Source organism: Misgurnus anguillicaudatus, chromosome 16, assembly GCF_027580225.2.
Source record: "Misgurnus anguillicaudatus chromosome 16, ASM2758022v2, whole genome shotgun sequence".
Taxonomy (NCBI): Eukaryota; Metazoa; Chordata; class Actinopteri; order Cypriniformes; family Cobitidae; genus Misgurnus; species Misgurnus anguillicaudatus.
Genome location: NC_073352.2, coordinates 11,764,383 through 11,783,493, shown reverse-complemented (window position 1 = coordinate 11,783,493; position 19,111 = coordinate 11,764,383). Strand labels below are relative to the sequence as shown.

The 19,111-nt window shown below is 40.7% G+C and overlaps 1 protein-coding gene across 5 annotated transcripts in view; it reads right to left on the bottom strand.

Annotated features, from left to right (window-relative positions):
- Positions 1–19,111, bottom strand: part of enox2 (ecto-NOX disulfide-thiol exchanger 2) — a 360,171-nt gene that overhangs the window by 273,324 nt on the left and 67,736 nt on the right. The window contains exon 1 of one of the 5 annotated variants that reach the window (XM_055178985.2): positions 12,593–12,611. The exons of the other annotated variants lie outside the window; for them this stretch is intronic. The gene's annotated coding sequence lies outside the window, so the exon portion shown is untranslated. Of the gene's footprint in view, positions 1–12,592; positions 12,612–19,111 lie in introns of those variants that run through there. 5 annotated transcript variants of the gene reach the window in all.

Genomic DNA, 19,111 nt, shown 5'->3' with positions numbered 1-19,111 from the left:
GTGCCTTTTTCTGTGTGCTATTAAAAGACCAAATATTAGCTAATTAATGAGACTACAAAATAGGGTTGAAGAGTCACATAAAAATAAAGCTACTAGTAAAATGGGAGATATTCTGCCTGCAGTAAAGTTGCTCCGTATCCCTCATAAAAGATAATGGTACGACTGTAATGGCATCTCAAGCAAAATAAAATTAATTAAAACATAAACGTTGGACAATAAGGAGAAATGCCCTTTGAAACGTCTTGTGCGCCAACTTTTACAAAACGCAATCTGAATTTAAAATCCAGATTAAGAGGAAGAAAATTGCACATAGGATTAATGGAGAAACATTAATCACTTAAAAAGTTACAATTTACACTAATGACCTCTTTTATAGTTTATGCAATATCAACTCCTAAGTTGACGCATTGCATTATAAATTCGAGCCCTCCTTTGTGTAGGGTGCATCCCTTATAGCCCCCCCAAAGAAAATTTATGGCATAAAACTTAAACTTCAAATTTTAATTAAACAAAACATATTCAATTACACTGTAGTGCTGTTGGTTGGTAGTTATATTGTCCTGAGATTTGATAGTAATATATTTTAAAAATGGGAACCGTAGTGACAGTTTTTGGAAAGAAAGAATGTGCAAAGTAAACCTTGCAAAGTTTACTCCCACACTTTAACAAAGTCTGTGTTTCGGGAGTTCTTCATGTGATTTGAGCAGCGATGGGAAGCACGTATGTTATTCACACTAACCCCCGGTGGTCATACTGGTGACGCAGGTTTCAGTCTCATTCCCTTAAAAAAAAAGAACTCCCGAAAGCAGTTTTTCCTCCACAAGCATCACACTACAGCGCTGGTCAAATCCCCAGTACTGCCACTTCGGACAGTAAATGGCCACTGCATTAGCTTTTATCTTCCTTTGTACTTAGGTCAATTGAATTCAGCCCGCAGCCCTGTGGGACTCCAGATGTGTTGATGATATCGGACTTCTTGAGTGATAGTGCTCGTGCCGCGACACGTCTCACGTAAAGACCCTAGCAGACACGCCATTTCTATATAAAAGCTGTTTTAGAAACACTACCGCGCTGGATGTACTATTGCCTCAGTGGGACACTAGATAATCAATTAGCCTCGACCTACAAAACTAGCCGAGGCAGTTTTTCACTTCTACTGTAGCACAGAATGGACGAGGATGCAAGATTTAAAGGGATAGTTCACCCAGGGTTCCCACACCTTAGTTAACTTCAAATTCAAGGACCTTTCAAGGACTTTCCAGGTTCAATACCCTTAAATTCAAGAACTAAATGTGGGGACACATTTCAAGTGAGAGCAAGTTACATCGTGTTACCTTTTAAGATACATTGTTACAGTTCCCTTTTTGAAGGAACTCACGCTGCGTCACTGCAGTGACACTTTGGGGACGCCTCCAGGGGTAAGTGCGTCTGAATGTGTATATCAAATTCAACCAATGGTGAGGCTTAACGACAAAGAAAGGATGACGCGGGAGCCAAGAAGTATATTGCTATCTGAAATATTGCCAAAGACGTTACAGAGACACAGTTATTATGGCAAGGGAGACACAGCGTCTCGTTCCCTTCTCAGGGAACAACAGTTACATACGTAACCCGAGACGTTTTCGTGTGTCAAACACAACTATGCAAAAAAGCATTTTGGTATGGTACAGTTGGTTTGGTACAGAAGATATAAGCATTTAAAGCTAACAGTTTAGCACGTGTGCTTAAAAAGTCTAGAAATTGTATGATATTATCCTACACTACACAGGGAATAATATGGATTTTTTTCCAGAAAATTTATTGCATAAAATAGATTTAAGCACTTTCCTTGACCTGTATCTATGTATGTATATTTTCCAAAGCTTTCCAGGTCCTTAATTTTTTTTTCCCAGATTCACAAACTTTCAAGGATTTCAAGGACCCGTGGGAACCCTGGTTCACCCAAAAATGAAAATTCGGTCATCTTTGTTCAGATGAACACGAAAGAACATATTTTAAGGAATGTTTGTAGCCAAACTATCTATAAGCCCCATTCACTTCCATGGTATTGTTTTTTCTACTATAGAAGTGAATGGGGCTCAAGAGCGGTTTGGTTGCAAACATTCCTCAAAATATCTTCCTTCGTGTTCTTCAGAACAAAGAAATTTATGCGGGTTTGTAACAACATGAAAGTGAATAAATGATGACAGAATTTTCATTTTTGAGTGAAATATCCCTTTAACTATCCAGCTGGAGTGTTGCCTCTGTATATGAATAAGCAGGCAAAAGGCCAAAGATGCTTCATTTAACAGGCATGTCCACGTGTTGGACAAGAAAATGTGCCGATCTGGAGAAATCATTCACAGTGGTCTCCGGCGGCTCATCTGGCAGATTAAATACCTGGCAGCAAATTATGGCCACAAAAGAAAATAAATACATCTCAATTCGTGCTGGAGAAGAAGACAAATGTCAGATCCAAGCCGGTCTCGGGAAACCCATCAAATGTATCAAGATTTAAATTTTGCATCCAAACTTATCTACAATTTACTTTAAAAGCGGGAGGCAAAACAGATGGTTGCTATTAAATTCCTATCATTCAATTTGTGCGAATGTGTGCCAATAGTATGAAACTCGCCCTAATAAGTGAGACCCATCTGTGACCTGTTTCACAGCACCTTTATATTCCGTTATCCCACCACCATTTACCACACAGCCGTCCTTTCCGTGTCATCAGAGTGTTTGCCTGAATCCCGGCATTAATAATTCATTGTTTTTAGCGGACACAGTGAATACCAATTCGTTTATATTGCAAGGCACCATCATCAAGGCTGATTGCAGCACCTAAGGTCATTAACTTCCTCTTGGGTGACGTGCCTGTGAATGTAAATGACCGTCGAGGACCGCTGACACCAAGGTTACGCTTCAACCTGTTAGCCGGTCCGTCCGATCCTCTGCCGGCCAGATGAGATTGCGCCGCGCGGTTTTTCCGTTTATTATTCGCTTTGCTCTTTTGCTCTCTCAATAACATGAATTATGGCTTTCTCCCCGCAAAAAAGAAAACATTCATAAAGTGCATTCACCCTGGCCCGGTTTTCCAGCAAGTGCCATGGCAACAGCCAAATTGAAATTATTACCTGAAATATCAGTGTGATACAAATGAAATCGTATATTCCCCACTGGCCTGTATGTCTAGGGCGTAACAATAACACTATTAAAGGATGTTGCCAACTGTAAGTTGCCCGAAATCTGAAGCTTTTTGCAGGTTAAATACTGCTAGTACAAAACCTCAGTGGAAATTTATATCCCTCCAGCTGTGAAAGCCTCCCCCGAGGAATAAGAAGTCAGATAGCAGGTGCTACAAGCTGCCTAACTTTAGAAAGGTCACAGAAACAGCTTGGGTACGGTTTGAAAATATGTTCACAGACTAATCTTTAAAGATGATGCGGTTCCTGTCCGATAGTCACAAATATTTTATGCGATCTAGATTTGATGAGTGCAACATGACATATTTCTTAATAAACAGCAAGATTAGACATAGTAACACATACGCACAAAGCACTTGGTTTGGCCATGAATCAATTGAATGACTTGTTAGTCAGTTAAAGATGTTACTTTGTGAAAAGACATTTTAATCTGATTGGACAAAATTATTCATAAATATGCAAGATAAGTCATCGAGATCTTTTGCATGCTTCCAGAAGAAATAGTAATATTTGTAATATTTATATTTGCTATTGGCTACTTTGACTACTTGCATAAGCTGACGAGCTGGTTTTAGCTGGTCTCCCAGCTTGGTTTTAGCTGGTGCAGCAAGCTGGTCTAGCTGTGTTTTGGTCACTTTTTAAGCTGGTCTAGCTGGACTTAGCTGATCAGACTGGAAGACCAGCTGACCCAACAGTTTGACCAGCTTTGCCAGGCTTGGAGGACCAGCGTAAACCAGCTACTGACACCTTAAACCAGCTAAACCAGCTACCAGCTTGTGCTTTTTCAGTAGAGTTTTCTGCTTCCTCCATAGGTCCCGTTCTTTCTGTGTTTTGAAGCTTTGATTGTATTTACAGTGCGCAATATAACATGTGTTCATGTTTCACGTGTAAAAAAAACTGTATTTTTCACACAATTTACTTATTTGTATAGCGCTGTTTTCACTGTCTTAAAAAACGGGCTGATGTCTTCCTTGTTCTATGAAGTCCCTCCTACAGAATTACATATCGAGTTCTGATTGTGTAGTTTGTTTAGTGTGTTGTGATTTGATAGCAGCTTAGCTTGCCGTTAGCTTAGCTGGTGACTGACGTATTCCTGTGGGCGGAGTTTAGTCAAAAACTCTTTTACTGACGTCATTAAAGCAGGAAGTAGAGGACTGTAGTCCAAACCGCCCGTTCGTTGTAGGCTTTGAAAGGTGAATTCTGTTAAAGAAAATATATCGCCTCGCAGTGAACTTTGAGCTTTATCATTTTACAGGTATTATTTATTACATTATAGCAACATTACACACTAACTAGGGTTTAAAAATGGGATTAGAAAAAATGTGACCTTTAAAGGTACAATTTGTAAGATATTTGCAGTAAAATATTTAAATACCACTAGTCCGGTGTTATATATTTTTTCCAGCTGATTACTTACAATATCTATAATGTTTTTAACTACTTGTAAATTATGAGAAAATTGCTGCCCTAAACAGTGACACGAGGCAGTGCAATCGCCTGTAAATGACGTTAATATCTACGTTACCCTTTGTTACGGCCTTTACTGACGTAAAAACCACATGACGACAGTGTCGTGGACAAATGCGAAAGTAATCGCATCTGTTGGACCACTCGCTTTTTATGGTAAGTTTGTTCATCTGAACACTTAATTCTGTGCTGTGTTAACAAACCATCGTATTGGACTAATACTGTAACATCTATGACTAACAATTGCGTTTTAAACATAACCTGAAACCTTACATAATAAAAAAAAAAACGATGTCATCAAACACAACATTTATAAGACTTGATTACTTTACCTCATGTGTAACATGATTTCTCATTCCTGTCTGATTGATGGCCATCAGCGTTTGAGTTAAAGACAACAAATCCCATCAGTCTACCCTGCTTCAGAGCATCATTAATCTACGTCTTTGTTTTTGATTTGATCTGGAGCCATCTAGCGGCGCAGATAATAAAAATTGCATCTTTAACTTTTAAAGAGCAACTATTTTCCATTTCATGATTTCACATTTCTTTTGGTGTGCCAGTGTATAAGTACATGTTGATTGATGGACAAAAAAGAAGCAAAGGCAACACTGTCATGACCGCAACCTTCTGATGCCAGTCCGGAAAAAAACAGGTGCTCTAAAATTTCCTGCGTGCCAGGGGGCGGAAACAACACACTAGCTGGTTTTAACCCTTCATGCGCCAACAACCTCTCTAGTACAAGGAAGCCATGCGTATATAAGTCCAAATCATGCACATTACAGAAGAAGTACATGCCACGTGCAATTGAGGTCTGAGCAAGAATCCAAGACGCACGCATTAAAGGACAAGTTCGATATTTTACACTTAAAGCCCTGTTTTCAGATTGTTTATGATGAAATAGAACGGTTTTGACTGAAATTTGGACATATGCTGCTGGCACGAGAATTTTCAGTTTCTCCCCACCCTCAGAATGGCTGTATAGGTGCACTGGAACAATCCTTCTTAAAATGCATTCAACTTTCGTTTACAAAGACGTGAAACTCACCGAGTGGTCAGGGGTGTTCACTGATATGCTCACACAAAAATCGCTGCAAAAGATGCTTTCCAACAGGTGTTTTAGCATTCGTTGTAAACTTGTGGACATATTTTTCCAAACGCCTCACACCCGTATATTCTTCCGCTGAGAGCTTGAATAATAGACACTCCAGCCCAGGTGGTGGCGATAATCCACCTTGGCCAATTGCAAGAATACAAACAACTCCATTTCCGTTGGCGGAGTAATACCGTACCTCACAGCACATCTAATACAAGTCAATGGAGTTGGACAAAAACTACGATAAAATCTGTTGGAAAGCATAATTTTTATGTGAGCATACCAGTGAACACCCCTGACCACTCGGTGAGTTTCACGTCTTTGTAAACGAAAGTTTAATGCATTTTAGGAAGGATTGTTCCAGAGCACCTATGCACCCATTGTGGGGGGGGGGTGATACCACAAAAACTGAAAATTCTCGGGCCAGCATCATATGTCAGCAATCTGAAAACAGGGCTTTAAGTGTAAAATACCGAGCTTGTCCAGATGCGTGCGAGAAGGAATCCGCGTGCGTTACAAGCTCTCTCGCGCAAAGTGAAGCCCACAAACCCTCTCATGCGGGGAAAAGCACCCAATGCACATATTAATGTAAAATTATGATGATAATAATAATAACTATCCCCAACTATCCTCATGAAAGCCAGCTATTGGGGATAAGTCTGACGATCGTCGATACACGATACTATCTTCTATCGGCACAACCCTACAATACACCTCTCAGAAAACATACAAATAAAGATCATTTTAGATGTTTAATGACTAATTAGAGCATTTTAGATTGCTAGACGAGGGCATAATGTATTTTTTATATTAAAACCTTAATTTTGACCAAAATCGATATTTATACTTTCTTTTGCCTTTAGCTCAAAATTAGACATTCCGACCCATTTTGCCAGCACGGGTCACATTTAGTATTGCTTTATTGTTGTCCAATTTACTTTCAAAAAGTGTTTTTCCAACAATGTATGCAAATTTAAAATGTAATATTAATACAATTATACAAAAAGAGTTTTTGATGCATCACTAAAAACATGTTGATATGACTTTATATGATCACAATCACATCATTTACAGCATAGTATGGCTTTAAAACAATGGATATAAACTAAAAGAACTTAATTTTGATGTATATTACAGTATACTATCTGAACGCTGTGACTGAAACTTTGTATTTCTTGCACACATTTCTGTTATCCTTCTCGACTGTATCTCTTTGATCCGTTCTCTTGTGCATGATGATTTTTGAACTGCTGGATAATGTGTCCGACACTATGAAGAGCACTTTGTTCTCTTGTGTTGAGACCCCTAACACACCAGACATGACTCTGAGCAAAATGCTGATCTCTGTCTGCCCCGAATGACTGCCGGGTTTCGACCCCCTGCATCACCGTGTTCTGCTAAAGAAAAATAGCTTTGCTTGTCCCAGGGTGCTGCAATTTCAGCCAGCAATTGTCCCATAACGCTGTGACTAAGTTAATTTCCTGTGGGGAAAAACCATGGAGAAAAACCGAGGGGCAACCTTCTGATTTCTCTAATGAAGCCAACACGGAAGAGACTTAAACTGCAATTCATGGACAGGCCACTAGAGGCTGCCTCCAAAAGGGAGTCACTCCCCATAGACACCCATGTTAAAATGCATTTTCGGTTATCCGGGAGTGACGACCGTCTCTGCCCACTTTCGGCTTCAGAAACGCTCTTCACAATCCTACGGCTGAAGTCACGGAAACCAAGTACATTTTTTATAAAAATGTAAACAGTCCTAATAGATTTATGAACCAGGACAGTTAGCCTTTGTTACGGTACAGTTCTTTATGGAAAAATAGTTAGATATTTATTTGTTTAATTTGGAAAAACATTATTCTTATCCTATGACAAATTTTATTACCAAAACATTATTAAAAACTAATAGGGCTGGGTATCGATTCAGATGTTACAGATCGATTAAATTTCGATTCACAAGCTATCAAATCGATTCGATTTCGATTCTCGATTCAATTTTCGATTCAGGTTCTCAGGTCGGTTTTTATACTCGATTCTCGATTCAACTCAATGAATATAGATGTAATACAAATATATATTAATAAAAAAGAACAGTGAACAGAAGTTTACAAGTGGGTAATTAATAAAAAGAAATTAAAAGCACTATCGTTGTCGTCTTGCTTGCGAAATCTAAAATGGTTTCATACCTCTGACTTTTCATGTGAAGGTGGCTTCAACGTCGATGAAGCACCTAAAACCGCCATTTTAAGCACTGAATGAAAGAATGACAGGCTCCTTGGTAACATCACGCAAGGCAAAAAAGAGAGTGACATCTAGTGAAGAAGACTAGTAATTTGATTAACGTCAATCTTACGTTCAATTTTTGCAGAAAAAATATGAAAAAAAAAATCGATTCTGCTCTTTGAGAATCGATTCTGAATCGACCACGGTAAAAAAAAAACGATTAATCGAAAAATCGTTTTTTTTTGCCCAGCCCTAAAAACTAATAGCATTTATTATTGGTCTTGTAAAAGTGACATCAGGCAGATCGCAAGTCTGTGTAATCTTTAGCAGCATAATTTCTACTGAAGCTTTAATGTCAAGACATTAGCAGATCAACAGAAAAAGATGCTAACTCTGACTAGTGCCTACAGTGCGTGGGAAACTTTTATACAAGAACTTATCCCCGACAGAATTGCTTCATATCCTAGAAAGAAAAAAGTATCCCCCAAAGAGCAAAAATAGAGAATGATAACAAGATTTGAAACAGAGATTGAAAAATGATCTGAAACTCAAGAAATCCCCCTGTCACATCAAGGATCTGAACATTATTCGTGCTCACACCTCGATATAATAAAATAATACCTCTCTTTTCTTATATTCATGAAGACAGTCTGGCTGACCCAGATATTTTTACGGACGTCTGTGCCTTAAGGGGACTGTCACGGTTGGGCTACCACAGAGCCAAATCACTGTCCAAGTTGCAAAAGCAAAGACGTTCAAAAAAATGCCATCAAAAACATAAACAGTGAAATTTAGCAAGACATTCCCCTCAGACAGAAATGATCTTCAAAGAACTGAATTAAAAAACATATAACAATGAAAGTTACTTCGTGCTAATATAAAGAGATTCCCTACTGTAGCAAAAAACACAGTTTTCGTTTGGTGTCCTCTCTCTCAGTCAGCTGTGGGCTGTCAGGACGTTATCTTGCCTAGGAACGTGCTTGACTCTACTGTCTTTATTGGCAGGATGATGAAGAGAGGGTCTGCCTCCCAAGATAAACAACTCCTCTGTACTATGTGATGCTCCTCTGGCTCTCGGTTTGCTGCCGGCACGTGGAAGCATAGTGATTATAAGCCTGTGCACTGTTGGGATTGACTGGCCACCCTCATTCATAAACACTAACACAATGAGTGGGTCTGGGTTTATAGCGCTACTGGTTTTTCCTTCTTAGGGTTTCATTGACTAGTGGTCTGTACTTGGGTCTAAACTGACTTATTTATGTTACTGAATCAGGGGTCGACACACACGTCATCACTGTATTACTGCATCAAGTTAAATTTTGCTATACCAATAGCTGCTGTTGCTTCGGATGGGCCGCACTCACAATACTAGATTCGATTAAGTCGATTATGAAATCTGATTGCATCACACATAAGAAAAATCTTCTCTGAATTCTAAAATCATGCTCACAATACAAAATCTGAATTAAAATTGATAATGTAAAGAGTAACTGGTGTGATCTCACAGAAAAGCAATGTAAACAAATGGAGATTGTGACACATATATTTTTAATAGAGGTAGGCCCTTTAAACAATGATTAATCATGGTACTGATGTCATTCACCGTTCGGTCTACGCAGCCCAACACAATTTCAAACACGCCCCTGGTCTTTACTGTGGACCACAGGGGCTTGTAACGCTAACCAGACCTCCAAATGGCACCATAACCACAAAAATAAATAAATAAACCCACACAATAATCATTTTCGTGATCGATCATCAATGCCACGTTCGAGTACTCATGTTCATACTTATCACACACGCAACCAGTTACAAGACAATCCCGAAGCAGCAATCAGTTTCACAATATTTAGACATCTAACATAATCCCAGTAAGCCGGATTGAATCTGAGAAAACTTTATTTTGACATTTGTTTAAATGAAAGACTATGATGTAATTTAATGCAGTTTGGGTGAAAGTGCAATGTTTAATAATTTATTTTATGATGAAAATAAAGAAAAGTGGATAATTGTTTGTAGCCTATATGCTGACAAATATTGTAATCGGTAAAGAAAAATTCAAAATTGCAATCGGTGCATCTCTAGTTGGAAAAGTTCCTTGTTAGAATAACATATCCAGCTAACACATGGGGCTCTATCTTACACCCAGCGCAATGCAGCGCAATGCGCGACGCAAGTGTCTTTCGGTAGTTTCCACCCTGCGCAATTATAATGCGCAATTATAATTTTCACGTTTAGCGCCGCGTTGTTTACATAGCAAATGCATTTGCGCCCCCTTTTGCGCCCTGAAAACGAGGTGTGTTCAGGCGCATTGTTGGCGTGTTGCTATTTTGAGGCAACTAAAATGGACTACACCGTTGACCAACAAAAACCTGCTCTAAAGTCTAAAGTCAATGGCGCAATATGTTTTTTGTTATTTAAAGAGCGCATTAGTAATATGCGCCTAAACGGGACGACAACGCGGGTTTGCTTAACACATACATGAATCCGCAGCAGCACAAAAACACTTTTAAATATGACAGATTAAAGGATTGAATGTAAAAAGATTATTATTGAGTCTCTTGGACATAAATGAGGACTAATTATGAGACGTTAGAAGGCACAAAGAGCTGCTTCACCTGTAGCCTGGTAAGTAAATAAATGCTTTGCTTTAAACAAATGCATCTATTTTTAAATGTTTTTTTTTAAATGCTACCTCATGGATTTATTGTATATGATGACTCTGTACCTGTGAATATGGTGAGATGAGAAACATTTTTAAGTAATGCTTAAAAAAAACTGACGCTGTCCAAGTGCTGAAACGAACGTGCGGAGAGCCGTTTGTAAATTCTTTATTTCCTGTTTGTTACAAATAAAGTATTTTTACAGTACAAACCTTTTCTTACATACATACGTAAATTATTTTTGATGATATTGGATAGCCATACATTTAAAGCAATTAAAAGCCTGCTTTTTTACTTCCATAACCATGCTGGAGCTCACCCTGTTGAGTGGCAAACATTCAACAAAATGGCTGGTTTTCATAGTGGCTGCTGCGAAAAATGCCAGTAAAACTGACTATTATCAGATTAAATTTAATCTAGTTGGCCTTAACGGTGACCCTAACTTGCCAAACAACCGGTAGTCTGTGGACATTGGCATATGGCCAGACATTGCTTTTCCTGACATATATGTTTGTCTTGCCCAACACTATTAAACCATCCCACCTTAGTAAAACACAAGGCTCATCATAATGGATGTTTTTTTAATGAAGGCTTACTGACAAAACTTTGCAATTACACAGAATATGAGTATTCATTGGTGTATTTTTACAGGATTTTTTATCCCAAAATCTTACATAGCTGACATATGGCTACTGCTACTGATTTACTTCTCCTTTGAGTGTTTTTATTTTTTTTTTTTTAAATACCACTCCAATTTTTTGTTGAATCTGTTAGCACAGTCGATCACACAACTACGTTTCCCATATTAGACGCGTTTTCACGCTATGCTAATGCTGTCGCTCAGACTTTTTGCCACTCAGTGGGCATAACCACAGTTGCTTTTGCCGAAAACAAAGGAATGTTCCTTTCCTTTTATAAATCACAGATCACCTGCAAGTGTGCGTACATGAATCATCCTCAGATCCCACCCTGCAAGCCCAATCTCCCATCAAGTTTGTATTTTATAGATCACAACCTTTGCGTGGGAACTGGCGTACGCACGTTTCCAGACCCATTTTGTGTCACGCTTTTTAAATGAGGCCCAGATCGGGAGGTGTAAGATTTGATCTCTGAACAGCACACATTAGATGATAACCTGACCTGAACATCGGAACCGATACATGTCCTGGACCTGACTTACTTTAGGATTCTCTGGAGGGTAAAATCGGGATAAATTCAGGTTGAAAATCCTGTAGTGTGAGCTCGGCTTTACCAAAACATACCATTGCTTATGCTAAGCGTGAACAAGCCAGATGTCTGCATCACTCAGAAATGCTTCACGCAAGTAAAGCATTGCTGTGAATGTCACTTACTTGACCTCAGTAATAAGTGGAGCGAATATGCTTTGAATTGACGCATTTCGTTTGCATCCATATTGGAACTGGGATCCAATCTGTTCCATCAATACCACCAGCTTGAATAGTAAGACTCAAGTACACGAAAACTGACGTGACAATAAATTCATGCTGACTACACGGCAGCAAGTTTAACAGGCAAACTGACACCTCATCAGTAGCCACTAAAGTGTTTCACTCAATGCTGTCAGGTAATTACTTCATTTGTTGTTGTCACATTAAGTGTCATTTTGCAGTGTAACATGTTTTGCATACAGGCACATTATTCTTAGACCGGTTCTGTACAGAGCGACTGCCCAGAGGAAAATGTTATTGCTCAGATGTTCATCTTTCATAAATCGGGAGATTTCTCAATTGGGTGTTTTTTATTTTGTGCACATATTTCCTATATTTTTTGTTTTCTCCTGCATCTATTAATGTAAAGCTGCTTTGAAACAATTAACAAAATCACTATATAAATAAAATTAAAAATAGCACATCAGCACAAGATTATGCTAGACCACCAAAACACATAAGCAGTACCTTATCTCTCTTGTCATTTAATGAATTTAATAAATGCAAACTAACCCTCCAGCTTATTTTCCGGCAAGTGCACATCGCAGTCAACGGCACCCTTCCCGAGGGTCAGTTTTTCCCCGTTTCAGTCACAGAGACGCTCGACAACTCTGCACTAGTCAGTGGGATAAGTGAGCTGAGTTTGCAGATTAGACCACCTGCCTCAACAATCCTGCGATGCTATTTATACCCCTGACAATAAATTACTGCTGGCGAGCCAGACGTCGGGGCTCGGAGAGGAGCTGCCGCTACGCACGAGCCCCGAGAAAATAACAGCCGCTAATGGACGCAATGACCTTATTCTTCGCTTAAAATGAAGAACGGGGTTTCTTCACAATGCTTGTGCGTGCCAAACTCAATATTGTAACAGTGCAGTTATACTCCGCACTTGAAAGAAGATTCACAGGCAGACGTAAACAAACAAGAAACAGATCCCGGCCAGCTGACATGTTTTCATGCGATATGCTTTGTGAAATCTTTTCCGGTGTTGTTTTGTTACGGCGAATCAACTGAAAAGTTGACAAAAGATGCAACAATGTGAGATGCTAGAGACAAGATATGTTGGCAGACAGCCCACCCTGCAAAAACTCATTTCAGGGAGGAAAAAACAACTAGAATACATTATACATAAATATAATTATGTTGGCTTGACAAAGCCAACATACTGTTCTTCGATCTAAGCTTATTATTATTATTATTATTATGTTGGCTTGACAAAGCCAACATACTGTTCTTCGATCTAAGCTTATTATTATTAGTGGTGCTTGCATTTATGCAAGGCATCACTATTATTATTGCTCATACTTATTATTATTAGTGGTGCTTGCATTTATGCAAAGCATCACTATTACTATTGCTCAGGGATATTATTATTATTAGTGGTGCTTGCATTTATGCAAAGCATCACTATTACTATTGCTCATACTTATTATTATTATTATTATTTTTATATCTGGACAAAATTTCGGCGCGTAACTCGTCCCGCACGATTTATCATAGACCCATGAAAGAGGGCTCAAATCGACCGGATTATTGAGGAGAGGCGTGCTATGACTTTTATAAGCAACCGGGTGCAGGGTTTCCGAAAGGGGGGCGAAAAATCACCGAAAAAAACCCATTGACTTAACATTGCGCCCAACTTTGACAGGTCATAGCTCCGCTCAAGGATTTTATAGAAACATGTGGGTTACAACATTTGAAGAGGGTGGTAGGCTCTGTATGAACATGGATCACATTGGGGTGTAAGTTGTACCCCTGGGGTGTAAGAGGCACCCAAAAATTCCCATTGACTTATAATGGGGCAGGAAACATGCCCATATAAGGGAATATAACAGTTCCAGATGGGATATCTTTGCTTTACAGTGTCGTAGAGATAAGTGGGTGGGCTCATTTCACTCGGGCATCCAATCAGTCTCTCAGGATCATCCCAGAACTATTAAGCCACGCCCCTAGCAACAATTTTGGGCACCCTAGCAACATCTTCCATAGACTGCCATTATAAAATGCCCAGATGGATATCTTTGCATCACACTGTCATAGAGACATGGGGGTGGGCTCATTTTACTCAGGCATCCATTCAGTTTCTCAGGATCCTTAAAGACTTACTAAGCCACGCCCCTAGCAACCACTTTTCAGCACCCTAGCAACATAAAATTCAAACAGTTATATCTCAGCATCCGAACATCGTAGAGACATGGGGGTTGGACCGTTTTACTCGTGACTCAGAGTGTAATCATTATGGGATGCCAATTTTTTCCCTAGCAACCAAATACAGTACCCTAGCAACAGAGTAAACAAAGCCTTATATCTCCGCATCAGAACATCGTAGAGACACGGGGGTTGGACCGTTTGACTCGTGACTCGGAGTGTAATCATTATGGGATGCCAATTTTTTCCCTAGCAACCAAATACAGTACCCTAGCAACAGAGTAAACAAAGCCTTATATCTCCGCATCAGAACATCGTAGAGACACGGGGGTTGGACCGTTTGACTTGTGACTCGGCGTGTAATCACTATGGGATGCCAATTTTTTCCTTAGCAACCAAATACAGTACCCTAGCAACCGAATAAACAAAGCCTTATATCTGCGCATCAGAACATCGTAGAGACACGGGGGTTGGACCGTTTGACTCGTGACTCGGAGTGTAATCATTATGGGATGCCATTTTTTCCCTAGCAACCAAATACAGTACCCTAGCAACAGAGTAAACAAAGCCTTATATTTCCGCATCAGAACATCGTAGAGACACGGGGGTTGGACCGTTTGACTCGTGACTCGGAGTGTAATCATTATGGGATGCCAATTTTTTCCCTAGCAACCAAATACAATACCCTAGCAACAGAGTAAACAAAGCCTTATATCTCCGAGTGAGAACATCGGAGGGACACGGGGGTTGGGGCGTTTGACTGGTGACTCGGAGTGTAATCATTATGGGATGCCAATTTTTTCCCTAGCAACCAAATACAATACCCTAGCAACAGAGTAAACAAAGCCTTATATCTCCGCATCAGAACATCGTAGAGACACGGGGGTTGGACCGTTTGACTTGTGACTCGGCGTGTAATCACTAGTGGATGCCATTTTTTCCCTAGCAACCAAATACAGTACCCTAGCAACCGAATAAACAAAGCCTTATATCTGCGCATCAGAACATCGTAGAGACACGGGGGTTGGACCGTTTGACACGTGACTCGGAGTGTAATCATTATGGGATGCCATTTTTTTCCCTAGCAACCAAATACAGTACCCTAGCAACAGACTAAACAAAGCCTTATATCTCCGCATCAGAACATCGTAGAGACACGGGGGTTGGACCGTTTGACTCGTGACTCGGAGTGTAATCATTATGGGATGCCAATTTTTTCCCTAGCAACCAAATACAATACCCTAGCAACAGAGTAAACAAAGCCTTATATCTCCGCATCAGAACATCGTAGAGACACGGGGGTTGGACCGTTTGACTCGTGACTCGGAGTGTAATCATTATGGGTTGCCAATTTTTTCCCTAGCAACCAAATACAGTACCCTAGCAACAGAGTAAACAAAGCCTTATATCTCCGCATCAGAACATCGTAGAGACACGGGGGTTGGACCGTTTGACTTGTGACTCGGCGTGTAATCACTATGGGATGCCAATTTTTTCCCTAGCAACCAAATACAGTACCCTAGCAACCGAATAAACAAAGCCTTATATCTGTGCATCAGAACATCGTAGAGACACGGGGTTTGGATCGTTTTACTCGTGACTGGAAGTATAATCATATACTGTCCCCAGAAATTTGCCACGGCAAGCACCACTCACATTTTCTTCAGGAAATGTACCTATCTAGTTATTATTATTATTATTATTCTTATGTCTGCACGTTTTTTCGGCGCGTAACTCGTCCCGCACGGTTTGCCGTAGTCCCATGAAAGAGGGCTCAAATCGACCGGTTTATTGAGGAGAGGTGTGCTATGACTTTTATAAGCGGTCGGGTGCAGGATTTCCGAAAGGGGGGCGAAAAACCACCCGAAAAATCCCATTGACTTAACATTGCGCCCAACTTTGACGGGTCATAGCTCCGCTCGAGGATTTTATAGAAACATGTGGGTTACAACATTTGAAGAGGGTGGTAGGCTCTGTAAGAACATGGATAACAATGGGGTGTAAGTTGTACCCCTGGGGTGTAAGAGGTGCCCAAAAATGCCCAATGAAAAGTCAATGGGGCAAAATCCCATAGACTTACCATTGCAAAAATTTTGACGGGTCATAGGTACGAGTGAGGATTTTGTAGAAACATGTGGGTTACTAAATTTGAAGAGGGTGGTAGGCTATGTAAGAACATACATGACATTGGGGTGTAAGTTGTACCCCTGGGGTGTAAGAGGCACCCGAAAATTCCCATTGACTTATAATGGGGCAGGAAACATGCCCATATAAGGGAATAAAACAGTTCCAGATGGGATATCTTTGCTTTACAGTGTCGTAGAGATAAGTGGGTGGGCTCATTTCACTCAGGCATCCAATCAGTCTCTCAGGATCATCCCAGAGCTATTAAGCCACGCCCCTAGCAACAATTTTGGGCACCCTAGCAACATCTCCCATAGACTGCCATTATAAAATGCCCAGATGGATATCTTTGCACCACAGTGTCATAGAGACATGGGGGTGGGCTCATTTTACTCAGGCATCCAATCAGTCTCTCAGGATCCTTACATAGGTATTAAGCCACGCCCCTAGCAACCACTTTTGAGCACCCTAGCAACATAAAATTCAAACAGTTATATCTCGACATACGAACATCGTAGAGACACGGGGGTTGGACCATTTGACTCGTGACTTAGAGTGTAATCATTATGGGATGCCAATTTTTTCCCTAGCAACCAAATACAGTACCCTAGCAACAGAGTAAACAAAGCCTTATATCTCCGCATCAGAACATCGTAGAGACACGGGGGTTGGACCGTTTGACTCGTGACTCGGAGTGTAATCATTATGGGATGCCAATTTTTTCCCTAGCAACCAAATACAGTACCCTAGCAACAGAGTAAACAAAGCCTTATATCTCCGCATCAGAACATCGTAGAGACACGGGGGTTGGACCGTTTGACTCGTGACTCGGAGTGTAATCATTATGGGATGCCGATTTTTTCCCTAGCAACCAAATACAGTACCCTAGCAACAGAGTAAACAAAGCCTTATATCTCCGCATCAGAACATCGTAGAGACACGGGGGTTGGACCGTTTGACTCGTGACTCGGAGTGTAATCATTATGGGATGCCAATTTTTTCCCTAGCAACCAAATACAGTACCCTAGCAACAGAGTAAACAAAGCCTTATATCTCCGCATCAGAACATCGTAGAGACACGGGGGTTGGACCGTTTGACTCGTGACTCGGAGTGTAATCACTAGGGGATGCCAATTTTTTCCCTAGCAACCAAATACAGTACCCTAGCAACAGAGTAAACAAAGCCTTATATCTCCGCATCAGAACATCGTAGAGACACGGGGGTTGGACCGTTTGACTCGTGACTCGGAGTGTAATCAGTAGTGGATGCCAATTTTTTCCCTAGCAACCAAATAAAGTACCCTAGCAACAGAGTAAACAAAGCCTTATATCTCCGCATCAGAACATCGTAGAGACACGGGGGTTGGACCGTTTGACACGTGACTCGGAGTGTAATCATTATGGGATGCCAATTTTTTCCCTAGCAACCAAATACAGTACCCTAGCAACAGAGTAAACAAAGCCTTATATCTCCGCATCAGAACATCGTAGAGACACGGGGGTTGGACCGTTTGACTCGTGACTCGGAGAGTGTAATCATTATGGGATGCCAATTTTTTCCCTAGCAACCAAATACAGTACCCTAGCAACCAGATAAACATAGCCTTATAACTCCGCATCAGAACATCGTAGAGACACGGGGGTTGGATCGTTTTACTTTTGGCTTGGAGTATAATCATATATGTTACCCAGAAATTTGCCACGGCAAGCACCACTCACATTTTCTTCAGGAAATGTACCTATCTAGTTATTATTCTTCTTTTTCTGGACACTTTTTCGGCGCGTAACTCGTCCCGCACGGTTTAACGTAGTCCCACAAAAGAGGGCTCAAATCGACCGGATTATTGAGGAGAGGTGTGCTATGACTTTTATAAGGGATCGGGTGCAGGATTTTTGAAAGGGGGGCAAAAAAACACCCGAAAAATTCTATTGACTTAACATTGCGCCCAACTTTGACGGGTCATAGCTCCGCTCGAGGATTTTGTAGAAACGTGGGTTACAACATTTGATGAGGGTGTAAGAACATACATCATATTGAAGTGTAAGTTGTACCCCTGGGGTGTAAGAGGCACCCGAAAATTCCCATTGACTTATAATGGGGCAGGAAACATGCCCATATAAGGGAATAAAACAGTTCCAGATGGGATATCTTTTCTTTACAGTGTCGTAGAGATAAGTGGGTGGGCTCATTTTACTCGGGCATCCAATCAGTCTCTCAGGATCATCTCAGAGCTATTAAGCCACGCCCCTAGCAACAATTTTGGGCACCCTAGCAACATCTCCCATAGACTGCCATTATAAAATGCCCAGATGGATATCTTTGCAGCACAGTGTCATAGAGACATGGGGGTGGGCTCATTTTACCCAGACATCCAATCAGTCTCTCAGGATCCTTATTGAGGTATTAAGCCACGCCCCTAGCAACCACTTTTGAGCACCCTAGCAACATAACATTTAAACAGTTATATCTCGACATCAGAACATCGTAGAGACACGGGGGTTGGACCGTTTTACTTGTGACTCGGAGTGTAATAACTGGCCACATCATTGGCCACTCCCAAGCCACGCCCCTAGCAACCAAATATGAGCACCCTAGCAACCGAATATACAAAGCCTTATATCTCGTCATCAGAACATCGTAGAGACACGGGGGTTGGACCATTTTACTTGTGACTCAGAGTGTAATAACTGGCCACATTGTTGGCCACTCCCAAGCCACGCCCCTAACAACCAAATATGAGCACCCTAGCAACATAATAA